Source organism: Triticum aestivum, chromosome 4A (assembly GCF_018294505.1).
Source record: "Triticum aestivum cultivar Chinese Spring chromosome 4A, IWGSC CS RefSeq v2.1, whole genome shotgun sequence".
NCBI lineage: Eukaryota > Viridiplantae > Streptophyta > Magnoliopsida > Poales > Poaceae > Triticum > Triticum aestivum.
Genome location: NC_057803.1, coordinates 323,740,923 through 323,766,475, shown reverse-complemented (window position 1 = coordinate 323,766,475; position 25,553 = coordinate 323,740,923).

The window sequence follows — 25,553 nt, the reverse complement described above, 5'->3', positions numbered from 1 at the left end:
CGCGGGCGTGCATAGACGGCCGCGGCGGCAGCACGCGTGGGAGAAAGAAGGGAGGGGCGTGGTCGTGGTGAGGGCTAGTGCAGGCACGCGCAAGCGAGTAGCGGCGGTGAGCGCAGCCAGACGCGGCGTCGGGCGCGCGGTGCACAGCACGGGGGAGAACGCGTGCGCGGGGGAGGAAGAGAGGGGGAGGTGCGATGCTCACGGCGGGGCACAGGGACTAAGCCAACGGGCTCGGGGACGTCCGGCGAGGCAGCACCGGCGACGGAGAGGACGGCGTGCGACGGGGCGCGACTTCGAGGGCGAGGTAGCTCCAGGCGGCGTCGGGTGATGGCGGTGGGCGACGATTCCTCGGGCGCGGGCATGCCGACGAGGTAGGGCTCCGGGCGGCGACGTTGCGGTGAACGGCGGGGCCTCGCGTCGGCGGGGAAGCCCACCGGCGGTGACGGGATCGAGCCTTGCCGCGCGGGAGGAGAGGGGGCGCAGGGTCGAGGTGGTGGCGAGGGGGTGACGGTGATGGGGTCGGGGTGGTTCGTCCGATCCCGATCCAGATCGGGTCGGGTTGGGGAGAGGAGCGAGGGGGATCGAGGGGATCGTGCGGGAGTGGGAGTGGGGGTGGATCGGTTAGTGTTTGCGGGTGGTGGGGGATAAGGGAGGCGGCTAGGCCGGTCAGCTGGGTTGGGCCGGCTTGGGTGGGCCAAGGCCCAAGGAAGGCAGGGGGCGCGCTCTCTCTCTCTCCCACCTCTTCTTTTACATTTAAAAAAAACAACTTTTCTGTTTTCTTTTATTTTCAGAAAGCAAAATAGTTTTATAAAAAAACTAATCTTGCACCTAAAATACCATTTTAACTTAGGCCACTGCTATAATTAACTTGCCACAAAATTAAAGTAGTTTAGTATTTTTACCAATTAGAAAGGCAATAAAATTATAGACTAGGACACTGTTTTATTTAGTTTAGGGCAGTGAAACACCTTATAAAAATGTTGGCTCACCACCAATAGTAACCAATGATTATTTGCCACATGAAGAACATTTTAGCTCTCATGTTTGTGAAATTTTGAATTTCACTTAGTAATTGAATTTGAATTCAAGTGGAATTTGAAATGAGATAGGATCAAAGATGATCATGCGTTCTTTAGCCAAAAAAGATTAGATTAAACCCAGGGGATTACTATAGCATGATACTCGGGGTGTTACAAATCTCCTCTACTACAAGAAATCTCGTCCCGAGATTTAAGAGGTGAAGTAACGGGGAAAGATCTGGTTACGAAATTCTAACGAATCTTCTCGGTCTTGGTTGCTCTTCTCGCAGAGATCGATCCATTACATTGATGTCTTCATTCCACTGCTTCAGGTCATTATTATTAAGTCGTCTTCCTTTCTTTAGGAACTCCATCGTACTTACGAAAGAATAAAGAATGGGTATTCCAGAAGAACAGACCTCTACAAGGTTGACTATCTGGTCGATGACATCGGGGAAGGTGGCAGAAAGTAACTCTCGAATTGAAACTTAAGAAAATATCGAGAGCCAAGTAAGGAGGTGTCATGGGAAGTTTCAAGCAGGTAGGCAATCGTTCATTTCCTAAAAAAAAGTGTGAAAGGGGTCCAAAGCAACGAGAATAATATTGCACCGGATACCAGCATCTATATGTAGGAAGGTGGCTCGTGAATTGCCTACGAAGCCAAGTGCGAGGAATAACTTTCGAAACAGGGGTGTACAGGAGAGTCAGGTTTCGATCCTGTGGAACTGTGGGTTATGGGCCCACCATGTGGGATAATAGTAGGAAGAGGGGTGACGTCTTGCACGATCATGTAAGCAAGGCATGTCAGAGAATAACCGGGCAGTTTATGTTGACAGCATCGTTCGTACCAAGGGTGAGGGACGAAGAGAACCATTTTCCTGCTCGTTGAATGAGGCGGACCAATAGGCAAAGTTCTCGTCCATCGGTGGCTACCAGAAGGTCATCACAATAGTAACAGGGTCTTGCTGACAGAATTGTACAACGAGGTGTTTACATAAGCATGAGAATATTACTACTTAGATCATATAGATCAGAAGAAAGGTTAAACCAAACAATGGAAAGGAAAATATGATTATACCCTAGTATCAGGAGTATATCTTTCCCATCCATGATAGGACAGCAAGTAGATAACCAATTAGGTAAAGGGGCGAGGGAATTCATGATATTACCCATACAACGGTGTTTGGATAATTGAGCAGGAAACATTTAACATTAGGCTTTAAATGTTCTTGTTGATAATTGGAGTAAAATATATATGCTTCGAGATAGCATTGGCATGGTCTCAAGCAAAGGTCAGACTTTGGATACACCGAGGATCCATCGGAAACAACTTAGAAAATAAGCCATACCATTTTAGCAGGGAAAAGATGATGGTGTGGCCGACGGGCTCACTAGCAATCCATCGACAGGTCAAAAAGGATGTATTCCCAAAATTAATATGATCAAGTTTGTGTTGGGGGGAAGACAAGAATGTTGTTGATGCTGACACAAGTCATCGAGAGGCAAGGATGGTATTGCTAGCCATGAATTCAATTGACATCTCTGAAGAAGCCAAAGTGTTGACAGTGATCAAGACAAATTTTGTCGAGAGACTCTAAGAAGATGCCACCGAGCAGAAAAGGAAGGATGAAGTGAAAGGCTAAGAGAACCACGGATTCGACACAAGCTCAAAGTCAAGCTTGTTGTTCGAGGTGAAATGATAAGATGAGGAAGATCGACGTAAGCTTAGCTCATCGTCGGAAGTTGCTCCAGGCATAAGGACTAGATAGCCCAGTTAAAAGTTGACACGATAACAATATAGCCGATCAGGCTAGGAATGACGTGATGGGATATAAAGCTTCCCAGTATCAAGTATTAGGTGCAATGCCAGAAGGTAAATCAGAGTAGAGGTTGGATGGGGGAAATGAGTTGTAGAGGACAAGTAATTTAACTTACCCAGTAAATGGGATCAAGGAGGGAATATGGTCGGGACCATAAATGCAAGTAATCCAATTTACGATACCGGAAGAATTTTTCAAAAGATTAAATATCCTTGCAAGAAGCTTTCATGATAAGTTCCACACCATGTCCGTGGGCATGAACACAAAGGTTCAGGGTCGACTCCCACTTCTACAATGCATAACCTTTCATTTTATTTCTCGCTCTTGATAAAGCTGTAGTATTGAAATTTTATCTGACGAAAGTCGGTAGAGTATAACCCGCATAACTCCCGAGTTCACACAGATTAGGGAAGGCATAGGTTCAACCCATCGAGGCATCTTAGGAACATATATCATAAATTCCAAGAATAAATAACACAAGCTCGGTAGTAGAGCATGCTTGAGAAAGCGGAGGATACAATTTACCAAAAGCATTATGTATCCGAGGAAAGGCTCACAAGCTTATTGAATATGAAGGACGTTGTCGGATAAAATCCGAAAAAGGGGTCTAGTGATCCACAAGGGATCCGATGTGAGTGTCGGTACTCTATCAAAGGAAGAAGGAATGCAAGTGCATCGGATTATAGAATCAACTGACTAACTCATAGCTCAAATGCAAAGGAATTATGAATGCCAAGACAAGGGATCCGAAGCAATGCTCTGATTAGGGATGGATAAGTTGAATAGCCTTAGGGGTACAATCGATGGCAATATGATTGGTCGAGACCCTGCTCATGTTCAAAATGACGTCTGAGCCGGGAAGATAATTTATAAAGATCAACTGATGATTGCGTGCATTCGCACACAGATAGAATCAACGGACTCAAAATGATTGTGGCAAAGGATGCCAATAAGATTACTAGACTTATGGGATTGACCATAATGAAAGCAAGCAAGAATTTCAAGAGCCATAGGTTGCTGAGGATTTTCGAAAGATTGAATAGTATTTCGAAGACTTTTGTGAAGTACAAGAATCAACTGAGGGTGAGCGGATACTCGATAGGTGCACAAAGTTATCCGTAGGGGTATTCAGATGACAAGGAACTGCAAGGCAGTAAGCTCAAAGGATTCTCGAAAAAGGAGAGCAGTTCAGGGCATCTTGTAATAACAAGATCAATGGGATAGAATGTAAGATTGGTAAGTGTGTGTAGTTATCCATAAGGATATTTCGGTCGTAGGGAATTCCAAAGGCAACAGGCACAAAGTCTCAAGAGAAAATCGTCGAGTATATTCGGAATCTTCTGATGCAGCAGGCGATCATCTGAAATAAGGGGCTCTCCGGGCGGATGTGATCACGAGATCCTAATGTTCAAGTTAGTAAAACCATTTTAACCCGAATAGAAGAGAGATCAGAGTCCCAGAGTATAGACGAGGAATAAAAGATCCTAATACCACCCATATGGCGACGTGGGCCCGTAAGACACACAACTAATGTTAGTAAAAGTTTTCCAGTGACTAGACTCAACTTCGGCCAAGGAGTTGGAAAAGGGGCTACCTACAAGCAGTCGACTCTGATACCAACTTGCGATGCACCCGATTTGACCGTACACTAATCATACACGCAAATGTGTACGATCAAGATCAAGGACTCACGGGAAGATATCACAACACAGCTCTAGACACAAATTAAATAAATACAAGCTTTATATTACAAGCCAGGGGCCTCAAGGGCTCGAATACATAAGCTCGAAAACACAAGAGTCGGCGGAAGCAACAATATCTCAGTACAGACATGAGTTAAACAAGGTTGCCTTAAGAAGGCTAGCACAAAAGCAGCAACGATCGAAAAGGCAAGGCCTCCTGCCTGGGAGCCTCCTAACTACTCCAAATCGTCAGCGGTTGTCACGTAGTAGTAGGCATCCTCCAGGTAGTGGTAGTCATCACTGGCGTCGTCTGGCTCCTGGGATCCGATATCTGGTCGCAACAATCGGGTATGGGGGAAAACAAGTAGCAAAGCAACCGTGAGTGCTCATCCAAAGTACTCGCAAGACTTGCATTAGATCTAAACTAAGTATGCATCTGTATCAAAGGAATGGGTTGTATCTGTGGACTAAACTGCAGAATGCTAGAAGGGAAGGGGAAAACCTAGCCTATCGAAGACTAGCATCTTTTGGAAACCACCATCTTGCAGCAACAGGAGGGAGTAGAGTAGCATAAAGTAAAGTAGTAGAAGCGTTATCAACCTCGGCCAGAGATCCTTTCTCGACTCCCTGCGAGAAAGCAATCCCAGAGCCATACTATCCAGTTATCATCTCATATCCAAGTCTCATCACAAGTCCATTTCTCATCACAAGTATCCAGTTCTAATTGTATCAATCAGGATACAACTCCAAGTGTCTGTTACTGTAGGATAGGCTATCGATAGATGTTTTCTTCCCTGCAGGGGTGCACCAACTTACCCACCACGCTCGATTAACTCCGGCCGGACACACTTTCCTGGGTCATGCCCGGCCTCGGCCAAACAATACGCCGCGACCCGACCTAGGCTTAATAGAGAGGTTAGCACGCCGGACTAAACCTATGCCCCCAGGGGTCATGGTCCATCTCCCCGGGAACTCCTGCACGTTGCGTGGGCGGCCGGTGAGCAGACCTAGCTACCTCCTTCAACAAGGTAGGTGCTTACCAGTCCAACCCGCCGTGCGTCGCTTAGTCGCTGACGTCTATTAAGCTTCGGCTGATGTATGCGACGCAGAACGCCCATACAATGCCCACGTGATGGTTAGTGCTATCAAGCCAGAGGCCCCTCGGATCAAATATCCAAATCATAGTGGATTAGGAGCAGGCGGTAACGAGCAGAGACTCATGATCGATGTGACCCCGTCGCCCCGTCTCGAGTACTTGCGGCAAGGGCTAAGAATGCCCGGTCACGCCTCGTAAGTATCTCGCGGGCACCTTCCAGGTCAACCCGACTCCACATCTGATGAGGACATCAATACAATTGTTACACCCACAAGCCCTGCTGCTATACATACTGGACCAATTACTAGAGCTCGCGCACGCCAACTAAATTACCAGGTACTTTCGTTTCTTGGTAATGATTCTAATGTTCATGAGAATATGATGCTGCCTAAATTGGATACATTTGTTTTGCTTACAAATAAAGGGCCTAGCTTGGAGAAGGATGAACATTGGAGCAAGAACAAGCATGGAGATGATGGCATGCGCAAGGGGAACAAGAACGGAGTTACAAGTGATGATTTCAGGACTTTGAAGCCACCATAATGGGCGCATGAAGCCTTGGACGAAATATACAAGATGCCACTTCATAAATTTCGTCCCGAGGTTATTATAGGTGCTGCGTCACCTTATTATTGGGCCAGACCCATGTAATTTCGAAATACATAAGTATAGGCTATTTTTAGAGTCCGTATGTGTGGGGAAACAAGAGATAGGGTTGATTTCGGACCCCTCCACCAAGGGCCACGAAATTCCCCCCTCTTCCTCCATATATACAGCCCTTAGGGCATCGTTTAGACTTTGGGTTTTGTTTAGATTAAAAGTTCGCGATAGCTGCAACTTCGCGTACTTCGTTTGTGTTCAACGACCAGACAAAGGCGTCACAGAACCCCACCTTGATCAATAAAGCTTTCATCTTATATTCGCAATATCCAGATTGCAATCTCAGTTTCTTGCTTGTTCTTCGTTTGCTCGCAGGAAACAGACCCTCGTGGTCAGGTTGATCGTGCTCCGGCGTGGTCGATAACCTCTCGGAGTTGGTTTAGCGATTGCTAAGGCGCGACGTCCTCGCACGTTCGTAGTCGGATCGTCAAAGTCGACTTCCACCAAAGCGATATCCATCATCTCATCGAAAGACGGGACACCCGGCCTCTATCAAGTGGTATCAGATTTCCAGGTTGCTCGGTGAGATTTTACAGTTTTTTGTAGTTTAGATCGAGTCTGTTTTTCATACCTACAGCCCACGAAAAAGCCAAAAAAAAAATTAGGGTTAGTTCATCATATCCGAACCAATCTGAGCCTTTGCATAATCTTTTTAGGGTTTTGTTTTGTTGAATTTGCGGTTGCATCGTCGTGTCTAGTTGCTGGTCTTAGAGTCTAGTCTTTTAGAGTTTCGAGTTCTGGTCATAAGTTGTCACGCCGCCGCCGCACCATCATCATCGCCCCTGCCATCTACCACCACCGCTTATCCGCCACCGCTTCGAATCCGTATCCATATACCACCACCGCTGTCATATACCACCACCGCTGCCATCTACCGCCATATACCCACCACCAATCCGAGTTCTTGTCATATTAGGTTTGTTTTCGAGATCCATCTAGTTTCCGATTCGTGTTTCCTTGCCGGAGTAGGTTTCGGAACAAAAAAAAAGAGTCCGGAAACCACCCTCCGTTTAGGCCCAAAATTTTCGGAAAACGCACTTGACAAAAAAAATTCTGGCTATCCTAATTTTAGGTGTTTCTAAGCGTATTGAGACAGTCGCCGTTATAGAATGTTTTTTTGACCCGTTTCCAGTTTTTGGGTACAGGCAGTCGAAAAAAAAATTTGGTCGAAAACATTTCGTGCCCATCCTGTCAGTTTGACCTGGGAAGAGTTTTGAGACACTCGCCATTATAGTGATTTTTCGCAAAAAAAAAGAGCAGCGCAAAAAAAAAAGAGCGAAAAAAAATTCCAGAGTGTGCTTTTCCCTTGTTTACGTGCAGCGCCGTGATTTTGTTAGTGTTCTAGGCTCGCGTCTCTAGCACGGTCTAGCCTAGGACCAGCACAGTACAGTCGTTGAGAGTTTATTCAACTTTGCATCTCTGAACTGATTATTGCTGACCCTTTTTGCTACCATATTATAAGCCTTCCCAGCTCCACATACATCTACGTCGTGCGTTTGACTCTCCCTGGTAATCGCTCTATCCAAGTTTTGAGAGTTTTGACTACAACGGTTGCCGATCACCACCTGCTGCTGGGTAAGAACTGGTAAGAATTTGAGGTTTACTTGACGGGTTTGTTATACACCACCACCACTTCTTAGTAGTCTGTAGGATCATATTCTTGTGTGTTTCTATTTGCTGCTAACCATGGTAGGATCACAAGCCGATGAGACTGATTGGGAGAACCTGACGAACAAACAGCTACATGATAAATTTCAGCAAATGATGAGTGGACAGGTGCAAGATGTGTTAAACAGATTTGAAGAGGCCATGGAGAAGATAGATGGCATGGAGAAGACGTTCGAAACAAAGCTCGATAACAAGTTTAATGAATTGCTCGCGCGTCTTCCACCACCACCACCCGCTGCACCTAACGCACCTCTCCAACAACAACAACAACAACGACTACCTCCACGTCGCGAAACAGACCTCCGCCGAGCGAGCCGTGTCCCTCTTGCGTTTGGCCAAACTGTTGGTGCTGCTGTTGATACTTCTGTGTCTCCTGCTGTTGATGCGGAGGATGACGAGTATGCGGGCGATTATGAGGATGAGGTTGATCAAAATCCTAACTACGTGCAGCCACCAGCACCACCACCAGCAGGTCGACCTCAGGTATATATTCGTAATGGTAGGCCTGCACCACCACCTCAGGTACGAGATGATGTCCATATTCCTAAACTGAAATTGAATAATCCACCATTTGAGGGTAGATATGTTCCTGATATATATCTTACTTGGGAGTTAGAAACTGAACAACGATTTACATGTTTACAATATCCTGAGGAGAGACGGGTTGCTGCTGCTGTTTGTGCTTTCACTAGTTTTGCATGTGTATGGTGGTCTGAACATTGTAGATTATATCCTATTCCAACTACTTGGGCTGCTTTGAAAACTGCTATGCGTACGCGTTGGGTTCCACCATATTATCAACGTGAGTTGCTTCAAAAATTGCAGCGTTTAAGACAAGGGAAAAATTCTGTAGAAGAATATTATTAGGAATTACAAACTGGCATGATTAGATGTGGTATTGTTGAGGAGAATGAAGCTATGCTTGCACGTTTTCTGGGTGGATTAAATAGAGAGATTCAGACCATTCTAGACTATAAGGAGTATACTAATATCACTCGTTTATTCCATCTTGCTTGTAAAGCTGAACGTGAACTGCAGGATCGACAAGCATTGGCGCGAACTAACTTTTCTGCAGGCCGACCTTCATCATGGACACCGCATGCATCTTCTACTTCAACTGCACCAGCACCTCAATCAGGTGCCTCCTCCAGTCGTGATACAAGAAAACAGGCACAACCACCATTATCTGCCAAGAGCGCACCTGCCGGGCCTGCACAGAGTTCTTCTTCCATGGCATCAACTGGGCACACAAGTGATATTATTTGTCGTCGTTGTAAGGGAGGAGGTCATTATGCGAGAGAATGCAAATCTCCGCGTGTGATGATTGCTACTGTGGATGGTGGATATGAGTCCGCTAGTGACTATGATGAGGAGACTTTGGCTCTTATTACACGTGAAGAACATGGTGGAGATGATTCTGATCATGAGACGCAATACATGGCTCCTGAAGACGCTGACAGGTATGAATGTTTAGTTGCTCAATGTGTTTTGAGTGTGCAGGTCACACAAGCTAAGCAAAATCAGAGGCGCAATTTGTTCCATACCAAGGGAGTTGTGAAGGAACGTTCTGTGCGCGTCATCATAGACGGAGGTAGTTGCAACAACTTGGCTAGCATGGAGATGGTGGAGAAGCTTTCTCTCACCACAAGACCACATCCACATCCTTACTACATCCAATGGTTCAACAACAGCGGCAAGGTTAAGGTAACACGTATTGTTCGTGTGCATTTTAGTATCTCTACATATGCTGATTATGTTGATTGTGATGTGGTACCTATGCAAGCATGTTCCTTATTACTTGGTAGACCATGGCAATTTGATAAAAATTCTGTACACCATGGTAGAAACAATCACTATACTCTTGTTCATATGGATAAAAATATTACTTTGCTTCCTATGACTCCTGATTCCATTTTGAAAGATGATATTAATAGAGCTAATAAAGCAAAACAGGAGAAGAATAAGAGTGAAAATCAGATTGTGGCAAAAGAATTTGAGCAACAAATGAAGCCTAATAATAAACCATCTAGTGTTGCTTCTGAAATTAAATTGAGAAGTGCATGTTTATTTGCCACCAAATCTGATATTGATGAGCTAGATTTCAGCAAATCTGTTTGCTATGCTTTTGTGTGCAAAGAGGCATTATTTTCATTCGAGGACGTGCCTTCCTCTTTGCCTCCTGCTGTCACTAACATTTTGCAGGAGTTCGCTGACGTCTTTCCACAAGACGTGCCACCGGGATTACTGCCTATTCGAGGGATTGAGCATCAGATTGACTTAATTCCCGGTGCTTCACTGCCAAACTGTGCACCATACCGTACCAATCCAGAGGAGACGAAGGAGATTATGCGTCAAGTACAAGAGCTTCTCGACAAAGGTTATATACGCGAATCCCTTAGTCCTTGTGCTGTTCCTATTATTCTAGTGCCGAAAAAGGATGGTACATCACGTATGTGTGTTGATTGTAGAGGCATTAATAATATTACTATTCGTTATCGTCATCCTATTCCTAGGCTAGATGATATGCTTGATGAATTGAGTGGCTCTACAATATTCTCCAAAGTTGATTTGCGTAGTGGATACCATCAAATTCGTATGAAATTGGGAGATGAATGGAAAACAGCATTTAAAACTAAGTTTGGATTATATGAGTGGTTAGTCATGCCTTTTGGGTTAACTAATGCACCTAGTACTTTCATGAGATTAATGAACGAAGTTTTACGTGTTTTCATTGGACGATTTGTGGTAGTTTACTTTGATGACATATTGATTTATAGCAGATCTTTGGAAGAACATTTGGAACATTTACGTGCTGTTTTTATTGCTTTATGTGATGCACGTTTGTTTGGTAACCTTGGGAAGTGCACCTTTTGCACCGACCGAGTATCTTTTCTTGGCTATGTTGTTACTCCACAGGGAATTGAAGTTGATAAAGCCAAGATTGAAGCTATTGAGAGTTGGCCGCAGCCCAAAACGGTCACACACGTGAGGAGTTTTCTTGGCCTCGCTGGATTGTATAGGCGTTTTGTGAGAGATTTCAGCACCATTGTTGCACCTCTCAATGAGCTTACAAACAAAGATGTGCCTTTTCTTTGGGGTACCGCACAGGAAGAAGCCTTCTCGGTATTGAAAGACAAGTTGACACATGCTCCTTTACTCCAACTTCCTGATTTTAATAAGACTTTTGAGCTTGAATGTGATGCTAGTGGAATTGGATTAGGAGGTGTGTTATTACAAGATGGCAAACCTGTTGCATACTTTTCTGAAAAATTGAGTGGGCCTAGTCTGAATTATTCTACTTATGATAAAGAATTATATGCTCTTGTTCGGACTTTAGAAACATGGCAACATTATTTATGGCCCAAAGAATTTGTTATACATTCTGATCATGAATCTTTGAAACATATTAAAAGTCAAGCTAAACTGAATCGTAGACATGCTAAATGGGTTGAATTCATTGAGACTTTCCCTTATGTCATTAAACACAAGAAGGGAAAAGAAAATGTTATTGCTGATGCATTGTCTCGTCGCTATACTATGCTTTCACAACTTGACTTCAAAATATTTGGTTTGGAGACCATCAAAGATCAATATGTGCATGATGCTGATTTTAAAGATGTAATGCAGAATTGCAAAGAAGGAAGAATGTGGAACAAGTTTGTCGTTAACGATGGATTTGTGTTTCGTGCTAACAATCTATGCATTCCAGCTAGCTCCGTTCGTCTTTTGTTGTGGCAGGAGGCGCATGGAGGAGGATTAATGGGACACTTTGGCGTGAAGAAGACGGAGGACGTACTTGCTACACATTTCTTTTGGCCAAAGATGAGACGGGATGTTGAGCGTTTTATTGCTCGCTGCACTACATGTCAAAAAGCTAAGTCACGACTCAATCCTCATGGTTTATATATGCCTTTGCCTGTACCTAGTGTTCCTTGGGAGGATATATCTATGGACTTTGTTTTAGGTTTACCTCGAACAAAGAAGGGAGGGATAGCATATTTGTTGTCGTGGATAGATTCTCGAAAATGGCACACTTTATACCATGTCATAAAAGCGATGATGCTGTTAATGTTGCTGATTTGTTCTTTCGTGAAATTATTCGCTTGCATGGTGTGCCAAATACTATTTTTTTCAGATGTGATACTAAATTTCTTAGCCACTTTTGGAGATGTTTATGGGCTAAGTTGGGGACTAAACTGCTTTTTAGTACTACTTGTCACCCCCAAACTGATGGCCAAACTGAAGTAGTCAATAGAACATTGTCTACTATGCTTAGGGCTGTTTTGAAGAGTAATAAGAAAATGTGGGAGGAATGCTTGCCTCATATTGAATTTGCTTATAATCGTTCATTGCATTCTACTACTAAGATGTGCCCTTTTGAAGTTGTGTATGGTTTCCTACCTCGTGCACCTATTGATTTGTTGCCTCTTCCATCTTCGGAGAAGGTTAATTTTGATGCTAAACAACGTGCTGAATTGATTTTAAAAATGCATGAGTTAACTAAGGAAAACATTGAGCGTATGAATGCCAAATATAAACTTGCTGGAGATAAGGGTAGAAAACATGTTGTGTTTGCACCTGGAGATCTTGTTTGGTTACATTTGCGTAAGGATAGATTTCCTGATTTGCGCAAATCAAAGCTCATGCCACGGGCTGATGGTCCCTTTAAGGTGTTAGAGAAAATAAATGATAATGCATATAAACTTGAGCTGCCTGCAGATTTTGGGGTTAGTCCCACTTTTAACATTGCAGATTTGAAGCCTTATTTGGGTGAGGAAGATGAACTTCCGTCGAGGATGACTTCATTTCAAGAAGGGGAGGATGATGAGGACATCAATACAATTGTTACACCCACAGGCCCTGCTGCTATACATACTGGACCAATTACTAGAGCTCGCGCACGCCAACTAAATTACCAGGTACTTTCGTTTCTTGGTAATGATTCTAATGTTCATGAGAATATGATGCTGCCTAAATTGGATACATTTGTTTTGCTTACAAATAAAGGGCCTAGCTTGGAGAAGGATGAACATTGGAGCAAGAACAAGCATGGAGATGATGGCATGCGCAAGGGGAACAAGAACGAAGTTACAAGTGATGATTTCAGGACTTTGAAGCCACCATAATGGGCGCATGAAGCCTTGGACGAAATATACAAGATGCCACTTCACAAATTTCGTCCCGAGGTTATTATAGGTGATGCGTCACCTTATTATTGGGTCAGGCCCATGTAATTTTGAAATACATAAGTATAGGCTATTTTTAGAGTCCGTATGTGTGGGGAAACAAGAGATAGGGTTGATTTCGGACCCCTCCACCAAGGGCCACGAAATTCCCCCCTCTTCCTCCATATATACAGCCCTTAGGGCATCGTTTAGACTTTGGGTTTTGTTTAGATTAAAAGTTCGCCATAGCTGCAACTTCGCGTACTTCGTTTGTGTTCAACGACCAGACAAAGGCGTCACAGAACCCCACCTTGATCAATAAAGCTTTCATCTTATATTCGCAATATCCAGATTGCAATCTCAGTTTCTTGCTTGTTCTTCGTTTGCTCGCAGGAAACAGACCCTCGTGGTCAGGTTAATCGTGCTCCGGCGTGGTCGATAACCTCTCGGAGTTGGTTTAGCAATTGCTAAGGCGCGACGTCCTCGCACGTTCGTAGTCGGATCGTCAAAGTCGACTTCCACCAAAGCGATATCCATCATCTCATCGAAAGACGGGACACCCCGCCTCTATCAACATCACTCGCTATTAAGATCGTGCGGGTACCCCTCAGGGTCGACCCGTCTTTAGTAACATGGCTCATGCAAAGTCATAGTAACCATAGTAACTGTGTGTCTAACACCAAGGGAAAAACCCGAGGAATCACCCCCGGTGAATTCCACTCGATGTTATCATCAAGGTGAACGTAAGAGGATCCACCCTCGAGGTTCACACTTGAGGGGTTGCACGACAGAGCCGTATCATAAGTGGTTAAGGAGGAAATCACCCTCGATGACCATGACCGGATAGCTACACTATAGAGATCTCATCAGGAGTGATGTATGAGGTTCCACCCTCGGCACTCGATGATAACTCTACAGAGTCGTACAACTAGGGGGGTGATGTGCGGTGTCGGGGCCTGGACGTCGATCACGTTGATCGAGTCAACGAACATAAAGCGGGGCAACTGGGAAAAGGTGGGGGTCATTGATGGATCACTAACCAACCTATACTAAGCAGTTTAGGATAAGCAGATAAGGTATGAAAGCAGGTAACAACAACAGGCTATGCATCAGAGTAGGATTATACAGAAAGTAGTAGCAGTTCTAATGCAAGCATGAGAGGGAAGGAAATGGGTGATATCGGAATGCTCAAGGGGGTTTGCTTGCCTGGAAGCTCTGCTGAAAAAGAAGAAGTGTCATCGTCGACGTAGTCGATCACAGGGGCGTCATCGTTCTCGGGGTCTACCGGAGAGAAGAGGGGGAAGAAACAGTAAATATAAAGCAAGCATAGCATCAGAAAGCATAACATGGCAATAAGCTGTGCCGGGTGTGACATAACGCGGTAGGAGGTGATACCGGCGAAGGGGGGAAACATCCGGGAAGGTACCCCGGTGTTTCACATTTTCGGATAGTAGAACCGGAGGGGGAAAGTTGTGTGTTCGCTATGCTAGGGATGTGTGGCGGACGAACGGGCTCCGTATTCGGGTTTGTCTCATCGTTCTGAGCAACTTTCATGTACAAAGTTTTTCCATCCGAGCTACGGTTTATTTCATATTAAATTTAAAAGATTTAAAACATTTTTAGGATTTATTTAATTAATTTAATCAACATTATCCAGAGTAGTGTTTGCTGACGTCATCATGATGTCAGCATGATGTCAGCTGTCAACGTTGACCGTTGACCTGGTCAACCTGACGTGTGGGCCCCGTTGGTCCCACCTGTCATTCTCTGTTTAAGGTTAATTAGGGTTTATGTTAACTAAACAGGATTAATTAGGTTAATTAATTTAGTTTAATTAATCAAAATTAATTGAGTTAATTAACTCTTTAATTAATTAATTAATTGATTAATTTTTTAACAAAAATGTTTCTGGGCAGGCCCCACGTGTCAGTGGCCCAGGGCCATAGCGGGTGCAGGCGACGGGTTTCGGGCGCGACCGATTGGGCGCACATCCAGGGGCACCACGGCGAACGAGGTCGGTGAGGCCGGCGGTCGCCGGAGGGGGACGTCGGCCGGAGGGCAGCAGAGCACCACCAGCGGAGCGCGGGGCCAACAGAAGCGGCCCCAGCAGCGGTAAGAAGAGGGGGGGGGGCGGCGCGGCAGCGCCGGTGCAGCCACATGCAGTAGCAGGGGGCGTGGGCGGCTAGCGGCGAATGAGCGGGTGTGGTGGAGGGACGCTGCCGGGAGGCGGAGGGAGCCGGAGCGCGGGCGAGCATAGACGGCCGCGGCGGCAGCGTGCGTGGGAGGAAGAAGGGAGGGGCGTGGTCGTGGCGAGGGCTAGTGCAGGCACGCGTGAGCGAGTAGCGGCGATGAGCGCGGCCAGACATGGCGTCGGGCGCGCGGTGCGCGGCACCGGGGGAGCGCGTGCGCGAGGGAGGAAGAGAGGGGGAGGTGCGATGCTCACGGCGGGGCGCAGGGACTAAGGCAGCGGGCTCGGGGACGTCCGGCGAGGCGGCACCGACGACGGAGAGGACGGCGTGCGACGGGCATCGGGTGATGGCGGTGGGCGACGGTTCCTCGGGCGCGGGCATGCCGACGAGGTAGGGCTCCGGGCGGCGATGTTGCGGTGAAAAGCGGGGTGTGGCGTCGGCGGCGAAGCCCACCGGCGGTGACGGGATCGAGCCTTGCCGCACGGGAGGAGAGGGGGCGCAGGGTCGAGGTGGTGGCGAGGGGGCGACGATGATGGGGTCGGGGTGGTTCGTCCGATCCCGATCCAGATCGGGTCGGGTTGGGGAGAGGAGCGAGGGGGATCGAGGGGATCGTGCGGGAGTGGGAGTGGGCGTGGATCGGTTAGTGTTTGCGGGTGGTGGGGGGTAAGGGAGGCGGCTAGGCCAGTCAGCTGGGTGGGCCAAGGCCCAAGGAAGGCAGGGGGCGCTCTCTCTCTCTCTCTCCCACCTCTTCTTTTACATTTAAAAAAACAACTTTTCTGTTTTCATTTATTTTCAGAAAGCAAAATAGTTTTATAAAAAAACTAATCTTGCACCTAAAATACCATTTTAACTTAGGCCACTGCTATAATTAACTTGGCACAAAATTAAAGTAGTTTAGTATTTTTACCAATTAGAAAGGCAATAAAATTATCGACTAGGACACTGTTTTATTTAGTTTAGGGCAGTGAAACACCTTATAAAAATGTTGGTTCACCACCAATAGTAACCAATGATTATTTGCCACATGAAGAACATTTTAGCTCTCATGTTTGTGAAATTTTGAATTTCACTTAGTAATTGAATTTGAATTCGAGTGGAATTTGAAATGAGATAGGATCAAAGATGATCATGCATTGTTTAGCCAAAAAGATTAGATTAAACCCAGGGGTTACTGTAGCATGATACTCGGGGTGTTACAGAGAAGGATGAACATTGGAGCAAGAACAAGCATGGAGATGATGGTATGCGCAAGGGAAACAAGAATGGAGTTTCAAGTGATGATTTCAGGACTTTGAAGTCACCGTGATGAGTGCCTGAAGTCTTGGACGAAATATACAAGATGCCACTTGACAAATTTCGTCTAGAGTCTATTATAGGTGTTGCGTCACCTTTTAAATTCGGCCGAGCCCATGTAATTTTGAAATACATAAGTATAGGTTGTTTTTAGAGTCCGTATGTGTGGGGAAACAAGAGATAGGGTTGGTTTTGGACCCCATCCCCAAGGACCACGAAATTCCCCCTATTCCTCCATATATACAGCCCTTAGGACGTCGTTTAAACTTTGGGTTTTGTTTAGATAAAAAGTTTGCCATAGCTGCAACTTTGTGTACTTCGTTTGTGTTCAACGACTAGACCAAGGCGTCACAGAACCCCACTTGGTCAATAAAGCTTTCCTCTTTTATTCGCAATATCCAGATTGTAATTTCAGTTTCTTGCTTTTCTTCGTTTTCTTGCAGGAAATAGACCCCCGTGGTCAGGTTGATCGTGCTCCGGCATGGTCAAAAACCTCACGGAGTTGGTTTAGCAATTGCTAAGGTGCGACGTCCTCACACGGTCGTAGTCAGATCATCAAAGTCTACTCCACCATCTCATCGAAAGACGGGACACCTTTGCCGCTATCAAGTGGTATCAGATTTCCAGGTTGCTCGGTGAGATTTTTACAGTTTTTCGTAGTTTAGATCAAGTCTATTCTTCATACCTACAGTCCACGAAAAAGCCAATAAATAGGGTTAATTCATCATATCTGAACCAGTCTGAGCCTTTGCATAATCTTTTTAGGGTTTTGCATTGCTGAATTTGCGGTTGCATTGTCGTGTGATGAGGACATGACTACCTTGGATATGCCAAAAATATTGCATACATGTATATTTGTGAGGTGATTTCTAATGCAAACTATGCAATAATTTATTTATGTCATCCAGGACAAAAATACTTCACAAACTTTTCTGCGAGGTCTAATTGCAGGTGTATTGGACATTTGTACAATCCACCTATGAAGATAAGGGAGAAAGAGATATTTACTTGCTGTTCAAAAAGTTCTTTCACATCACTTTTGGCCCAAGAGAAGATAGAGTCCAAGTCTCCCACGTTGTGGACTCAGATGCAGACTGCACAGACATACCGGACTCAAAACGTCAATAACTTTTTCATCTGGACTCCGAATTGTGTGATTCTTTTTTTGCTGGAAAGTATACTTCGGGCACTATCCGACCAATTGGATTCACCTTCAAACTATGCCGGAGCGTTGAGTTATGCACGAAACAATCTGATGTTGCAGCAGAATCCGAGTCAAACTACAAGTGCAAAGGTGTTACATCACCTCCACTTGGGCACATTGGCCTTGTACGACCTAGGGTTGGTTTTAGGCTGCCTTGGAACGTCCTTCCACCTCCTTGGCCGTCACCCCTTGCTCCTATGTAAATAGATCCATCTAGTAGCTTTTCCCTTGGGATTTGTTTAGTTAAAAGTTAGCCATTGCAACTTTGTCTAGTTCGTTTGTGTCCAACGACCAGCCCAAGTCCACTTTCGGATCCCCACCTTTATTGATACTTCATCTATATTCACAGCATTCAGATTGCATTATCATATTCTGGTTTGTTCTTCGATTGCATGCAGGAATAGACCTTCGTGGTCAGGCTAATCGTGCTTCCAGCATCGTCAGTAACCTCGGGAGATTGGTTTATTGATTGCTAAGGCGCAACGTCGTGCATGTTTGTAGCCAGATCGTCAAAGTCGACTCCACCAAATCGATAGTTATCATCTCATCGAAAGATCGGGACCCTCGCTTTCGGATCCCCGCCTTTATTGATACTTCATCTATATTCGAAATATTCAGATTGCATTATCATATTCTTGCTTGTTCTTCAATTGCGTGCAGGAATAGACCTTTGTGGTCAGGCTGATCGTGCTTCCAGCATCGTCAGTAACCTCAGGAGATTGGTTTAGTGATTGCCGCATCATGTACGTTTTTAGCTGGATCGTCAAAGTCGACTCCACCAAATTGATAGTTATCATCTCATCGAAAGATCGGGACCCTCGCCTCTATCATCGTGTCTAGTTGCTGGTCTTACTGTCTAGTCCTTTAGAGTTTTCAGTTCTATTCACAAGTTGCCATGCCGCCGCCGCATCATCGTCGCCACTGCTGCCATATACCACCATCATCATCACTGCTGCCATATACAACATATCCACCGCCATCACGATAATCCGAGTCCACCTCCATCACAGATTCGCCATCAGTCTGTGTTCCACCGCCCTACATATATCCGCCACCAGTCTGAGTTTCCAGCAGATTCATCTCCTCCACCAGTCCTAGTCTGATTCCATTATTTGTTCTTTTGTTTTCGATTTCCAGATCATGCCATACTCCGAGTCGTGACCAAGTCGGACTCCCCAACTTTCGTGCTACCCGCAGTAGAAAAATAGTTCCAATTTCAAAAAAAATCTGGCTAGGCAGTTTTTAGACCATTTGTAGACATTTTCAAAAAAAGTTGCGAAGCAAAAAAAGTGCAAAAAAATTCAAAAAAAGAGGGGAAAAATCAGAGTGTGCTCCTCCCTTGTTTACGTGCAACGCCGTGATTTTGTTTGTGTTCTAGGCTCGCGTCTCTAGCAAGGTCTAGCCTAGGACCAGCATAGTACAGTCGTTGAGCGTTTATTCAACTTTGCATCTCTGAATCGATTATTGCTGACATTTTTGCTACCATATCATAAGCCTTCCCAGCTCCACATCATCTACGTCGTGCGTTTGACACCACCTAACAATCGCTCTGTCCAAGCTTTGAGAGTTTTTACTACAACGGTTACCGATCACCACCTACTGCTGGGTAAGAACTGGTAAGAATTTAAGATTCCCTTAACAGATTTGTGACACACCACCACCACCACTGCCTAGTAGTTTGTAGGGTCATATTCTTGTGTGTTTCTATTGCTGCTAACCATGGCAGGATCACAAGCTGATGAGACTGATTGGGAGAACATGATGAACAAACAGCTACGTGATAAATTTCAGCAAATGATGAGTGGACAGGTGGAAGATGTGCTAAATAGATTTAAATAGGCCATGGAGAAGATAGATGGCATTGAGAAGAGTTCGAAACAAAGCTCGATAACAAGTTTAATGAATTGCTCACGCGTCTTCCATTACCACCACCGGCTACACCTGTCGCACCTCTACTACAACAACAACAACAGTGTCGCCTTCCAAATCAAGTGGGACAAGCACTGCGCGTTCCCCTTGAGCCTGGACAAAATTCTAGTGGCGCTACTACTGCTATTGATGCTTCTGCAGCTCCTGCTGTTACTGCAGAGGTCGAGGACTATTACGAGGATGAGGTTGATCAAAACCAAAACTACGTGCAACCACCAGCACCACCACCAGCAGGTCGACCTGAGGCATATAATCGCAACGGTATGGCTCCACCACCACCTCAGGTACGATATCATGACCATCTACCTAAATTAAAATTGAATATTCCGCCATTCGAGGGTAGATATGTTCCTGATATATATCTTACTTAGGAGTTACAAACTGAACAACATTTTACATGTTTACAATATCCCAAGGAAAGACGTGTTGCTACTGTTATTTGTGCTTTCACTAGTTTTGCATGTGTTTGGTGGTCTGAACATTGTAGATTACATCCTATTCTAGCTACTTGGCTTCTTTGAAAACTGCTATGCGTACTCGTTGTGTTCCACCATATTATCAACGTGAATTGCTTCAAAATTTGAGCGTTGAAGACAAGGAAAAAATTATGTAGAAGAATATTATGAGGAATTACAAACTGGCATGATTAGATGTGGTATTGTTGAGGAGAATGAAGCTATGCTTGCACGTTTTATGAGTGGGTTAAATAGAGAGATTCAGACCATTTTGGAGTATAAGGAGTATCATAATATCACTCATTTATTCCATCTTGCTTGTAAAGCTGAACGTGAAGTGTAGGATCAATAGGAAGTGACACGAACTAACTTTTCTGCAGGTCGAGCTTCATCATGGACACTGCGTGCATCTTCTACTTCCACTGCACCAGCACCTCCATCAGGTGCCACCTCCAGTTGTGATACAAGAAAGCAGGCACAACCACCACTATCTTCCAAGAGCACGCCTGTCGGGCATGCACAGAGCTCTTCTTCTTCCATGGCATCAACAGGGCACAGAAGGGATATTATTTGTCGTCGTTGTAAGGGAAGAGGTCATTATGCGAGAGAATGCATATCCCAGTGTGTGATGATTGCTACTGAGAATGGTGGGTATGAGTCCACTAGTGACTATGATGAGGAGACTTTGGCTCTTATTACAAGTGAAGAGCATGGTGGAGATGATTTTGATCATGAGACACAATACATGGCTCCTGAAGACGCTGACAGGTATGAATGTTTAGTTGCTCAACGTGTTTTGAGTGTGCAGGTCACACAAGCTAAGAAAAATCAGAGGCATAATTTGTTCCATACAAAGGGAGTTGTGAAGGAACGTTCTGTTCACGTCATCATAGATGGAGGGAGCTACAACAACTTGGCTAGCATGGAGATGGTGGAGAAGCTATCTCTCACCACAAGACCACATCCACATCCTTACTACATCCAATGGTTCAACAACAGCCGCAAGGCTAAGGTAACACATACTGTTCGTGTGCATTTTAATATCTTTACATATGTTGGTTATGTTGATTGTGATGTGGTACCTATGCAAGCATGTTCCTTATTACTTGGTAGACCATGGCAATATGATAAAAATTCTGTACACCATGGTAGAAACAAGCAGTATACTCTTGTTCATAGGGATAAAAATATTACTTTGCTTCCTATGAATCCTGATTCCATTTTGAAAGATGATATTAATAGAGCTAATAAAGCAAAACAGGAGAAAAAGAAGAGTGAAAATCAGATTGTCGGAAAAGAATTTGAGCAACAAATGAAGCCTAATAATAAACCATCTAGTGTTGCTTCTGAAATAAAATTGATAAGTGCATGTTTACTTGCCACCAAATCTGATATTGATGATCTAGATTTCAGCAAATCTGTTTGCTATGATTTTGTGTGCAAAGAGGCGCTATTTTCTTTCGAGGATGTACCTTCCTCTTTGTCATCTGTTGTCACTAACATTTTGCAGGAGTTCGTTGACGTCTTTCCACAAGACGTACCACCGGGATTACCACCTATTCGAGGGATTGAGCATCAAATTGACTTAATTCCCGATGCTTCGTTGCCTAACCGTGCGCCATACCGTACCAATCTAGAGGAGATTAAGGAGATTATGCGTCAAGTACAGGAGCTGCTCGACAAAGGTTATATACGCTAATATCTTAGTCCTTGTGATGTTCCTATTATACTAGTGCCAAAATAGGATGGTACGTCGCGTATGTGTGTTGATTGTAGAGGCATTAATAATATTACTATTCGTTATCGTCATCCTATTCCTAGGCTAGATGACATGCTTGATGAATTGAGTGGCTCTACAATATTCTCCAAAATTGATTTGCGTAGTCGATACCATCAAATAAGTATGAAATTGGGAGATGAATGGAAAAACATTTAAAACTAAGTTTGGATTATATGAGTGGTTAGTCATGCCTTTTGGGTTAACTAATGCACCTAGTACTTTCATGGGATTTACGAACGATGTTTTACGTGCTTTCATTGGACGATTTGTCATAGTCTATTTTGATGATATACTGATTTATAGCAGATCTTTGGAGGAACATTTAGACCATTTACATGTTGTTTTTATTGCTCTATGTGATGCACGTTTGTTTGGTAACCTTGTGAAGTGGACCTTCTGCAACGACCGAGTATCTTTTCTTGGCTGTGTTGTTACTCCACAGGGAATTGAAGTTGATAAAAGCCAAGATTGAAGCTATTGAGAGTTGGCCGCAGCCCAAAATGGTCACACAAGTGAGGAGTTTTCTTGGCCTCGCTGGATTCTATAGGCGTTTTGTGAGATATTTCAACACCATTGTTGCACCTCTCAATGAGCTTACAAAGAAGGATTTGCCTTTTGTTTGGGGTACCGCACAGGAAGAAGCCTTCACAGTATTGAAAGATAAGTTGACACATGCTTCTTTACTCCAACTTCCTGCTTTTAATAAGACTATTGAGCTTGAATGTGATGCTAGTGGAATTTGATTAGGAGGTGTGTTATTACAAGATGGCAAACCTATTGCATACTTTTCTTAAAAAATGAGTGGGTCTAGTCTAAACTATTCTAATTATGATAAAGAATTATATGCTCTTATTCGGACTTTAGAAACATGGCAACACTATTTATGGCCCAAAGAATTTGTTGTACATTCTGATCATGAATCGTTGAAGCATATTAAAATTCAAGCTAAACTGAATTGTAGGCATGCTAAATGGGTTGAATTCATTGAGACTTTCCCTTATGTCATTAAACACAAGAAGGGCAAAGAAAATGTTATTGCTGATGCATTGTCTCATCGTTATAATACGATTTCACAACTTGACTTCAAAATATTTGGTTTGGAGACCATCCAAGATCAATATGTGCATGATGCTGATTTTAAAGATGTAATGCAAAATTGTAAAGAACAAAGATTGTGGAACAAGTTCGTCGTTAATGATGGATTTGTGTTTCGTGCTAACAAGCTATGCATTCCAGCTAGCTCCGTTCGTCTTTTCTTGTTGCAGGAGGCACATGGAGGAGGATTAATGGGACACTTTGGCGTAAAGAAGACGGAGGACATACTTGCTACACATTTCTTTTGGCCAAAGATGAGATGGGATGTTGAGCATTTTGTTGCTCGTTACACTACATGTCAAAAAGCTAAGTCATGACTCAATCCTCATGGTTTATATATGCCTTTGCTTGTACCTAGTGTTCCTTGGGAGGATATACCTATGGACTTTATTTTAGGTTTATCTCGAACAAAGAAGGGGAGGGATAGCATATTTGTTGACATGGATAGATTCTCCAAAATGGCACACTTTATACCATGTCATAAAAGAGATGGTGCTGTTAATGTTGCTAATTTGTTCTTTCATGAAATTATTTGCTTGCATGGTGTGCCAAATATTATTGTTTTGGATCGTGATACTAAATTGCTTAGCCAGTTTTGGAGATGTTTATGGGCTAAGTTGGGGACTAAACTGCTTTTTAGTACTACTTGTCACGCCCAAACTAATGGACCAACTGAAGTAGTCAATAGAACATTGTCTACTATGCTTATGGTTGTTTTGAAGAATAATAAGAAAATGTGGGAAGAATGCTTGCATCATATTGAATTTGCTTATAATCGTTCATTGCATTCTACTACTAAGATGTTCCCTTTTGAAATTGTGTATGGTTTCCTACCTCGTGCACCTATTGATTTGTTGCCTCTTCCATCTTTGGAGAAGGTTAATTTGGATGCTAAACAACGTGCTGAATTGATTTTTAAAATGCATGAGTTAACTAAGGAAAACATTGAGCGTATGTATGCTAAATATAAACTTGCTGGAGATAAGGGTAGAAAACATGTTGTGTTTGCACCTAGAGATCTTGTTTGGTTACATTTGCGTAAGGATAGATTTCCTGATTTGCGCAAATCAAAGCTAATGCCACGTGTCGGTGGTCCTTTTAAGGTGTTAGAGAAAATAAATGATAATACATATAAAATTGAGCTACTTGCAGATTTTGGGGTTAGTCCCACTTTTAACATTGCAGATTTGAAGGCTTATTTGGGTGGGGAAGATGAGCTTCCATCGAGGACGACTTCATTTCAAGATGGGGGGATGATAAGGACATCAATACCATTGTTACACCCACAGCCCCTGCTACTATACATACCGGACCAATTACTAGAGCTCGCGCACGCCAATTAAATTACCAGGTACTTTCTTTTCTTGGTAATGATTCTAATGTTCATGAGAATATGATGCTGCCTAAATTGGATACATTTGTTTTGCTTACAAATGAAGGGCCTAGCTTGGAGAAGGATGAACGTTGGAGCAAGACCAAGCATTGAGGTGATGGCATGCGCAAGGGAAACAAGAACGAAGTTTCAAGTGATGATTTCACGACTTTGAAGTCACCGTGATGAGTGCATTAAGTCTTGGACGAAATATGCAAGATGCCACTTCACAAATTTCGTCCAGAGTCTATTATAGGTGATGTGTCACCTTATTATTGGGTCAGGCCCATGTAATTTCGAAATACATAAGTATAGAATGGTTTTAGAGTCCGTATGTGTGGGGAAACAAGAGATAGGGTTGGTTTCGGACCCCTTCCCAAAGTGCCACGAAATTGCCCCCTATTCCTCCATATATATATCCCTTAGGGCGTCGTTTAGACTTTGGGTTTTGTTTAGATAAGAAGTTTGACATAGCTGCAACTTTGCGTACTTCATTTGTGTTCAACGACCAGACCAAGGCGTCACAGAACCCCACTTAATCAATAAAGCTTTCCTCTTTTATTCACAATATCCAGATTGTAATTTCAGTTTCTTGCTTGTTCATTGATACGTCCATTTTGCATCATGTTTCCTTGCTGTTATTTATAATGTTTTTATCCAATAATGATTTTTGGAGTATTTCTAATGCCTTTTCTCCCATAATTTAGAAGGAATGGGAAGCAAAATCATAAGCCCCTATCTTTCTATGTATCTGGTTGAAACGTTTTGTTCATGAGTACAAGGTGAGTGTTAGCAATCATAGAAGATTATATGATGGTTGAGTATGTGGACTTGCTTTAAAGGCTCCAACATGTGACTCTTCCTGAAAATATGATGAATTGTAGTTGCAAAGTTGACTGAGAACATAGTTTGTTGGGTTCTAATAGAGTTTTTGCTTTATACTTCGATTGTGTGATGAACTATTACTTATTCATGATAAGTATATGATGCAAGTTCTATGATAAAAGTCCTATGTTTAATTTTGTTGATGGTATAATAATCAACATGATGCTTCTATGTCTGTATTCTGTTTTTATCGACACCTCTCTCTCAAAGCATGTGGACATGTTTTTTGATTTCGGTTTTC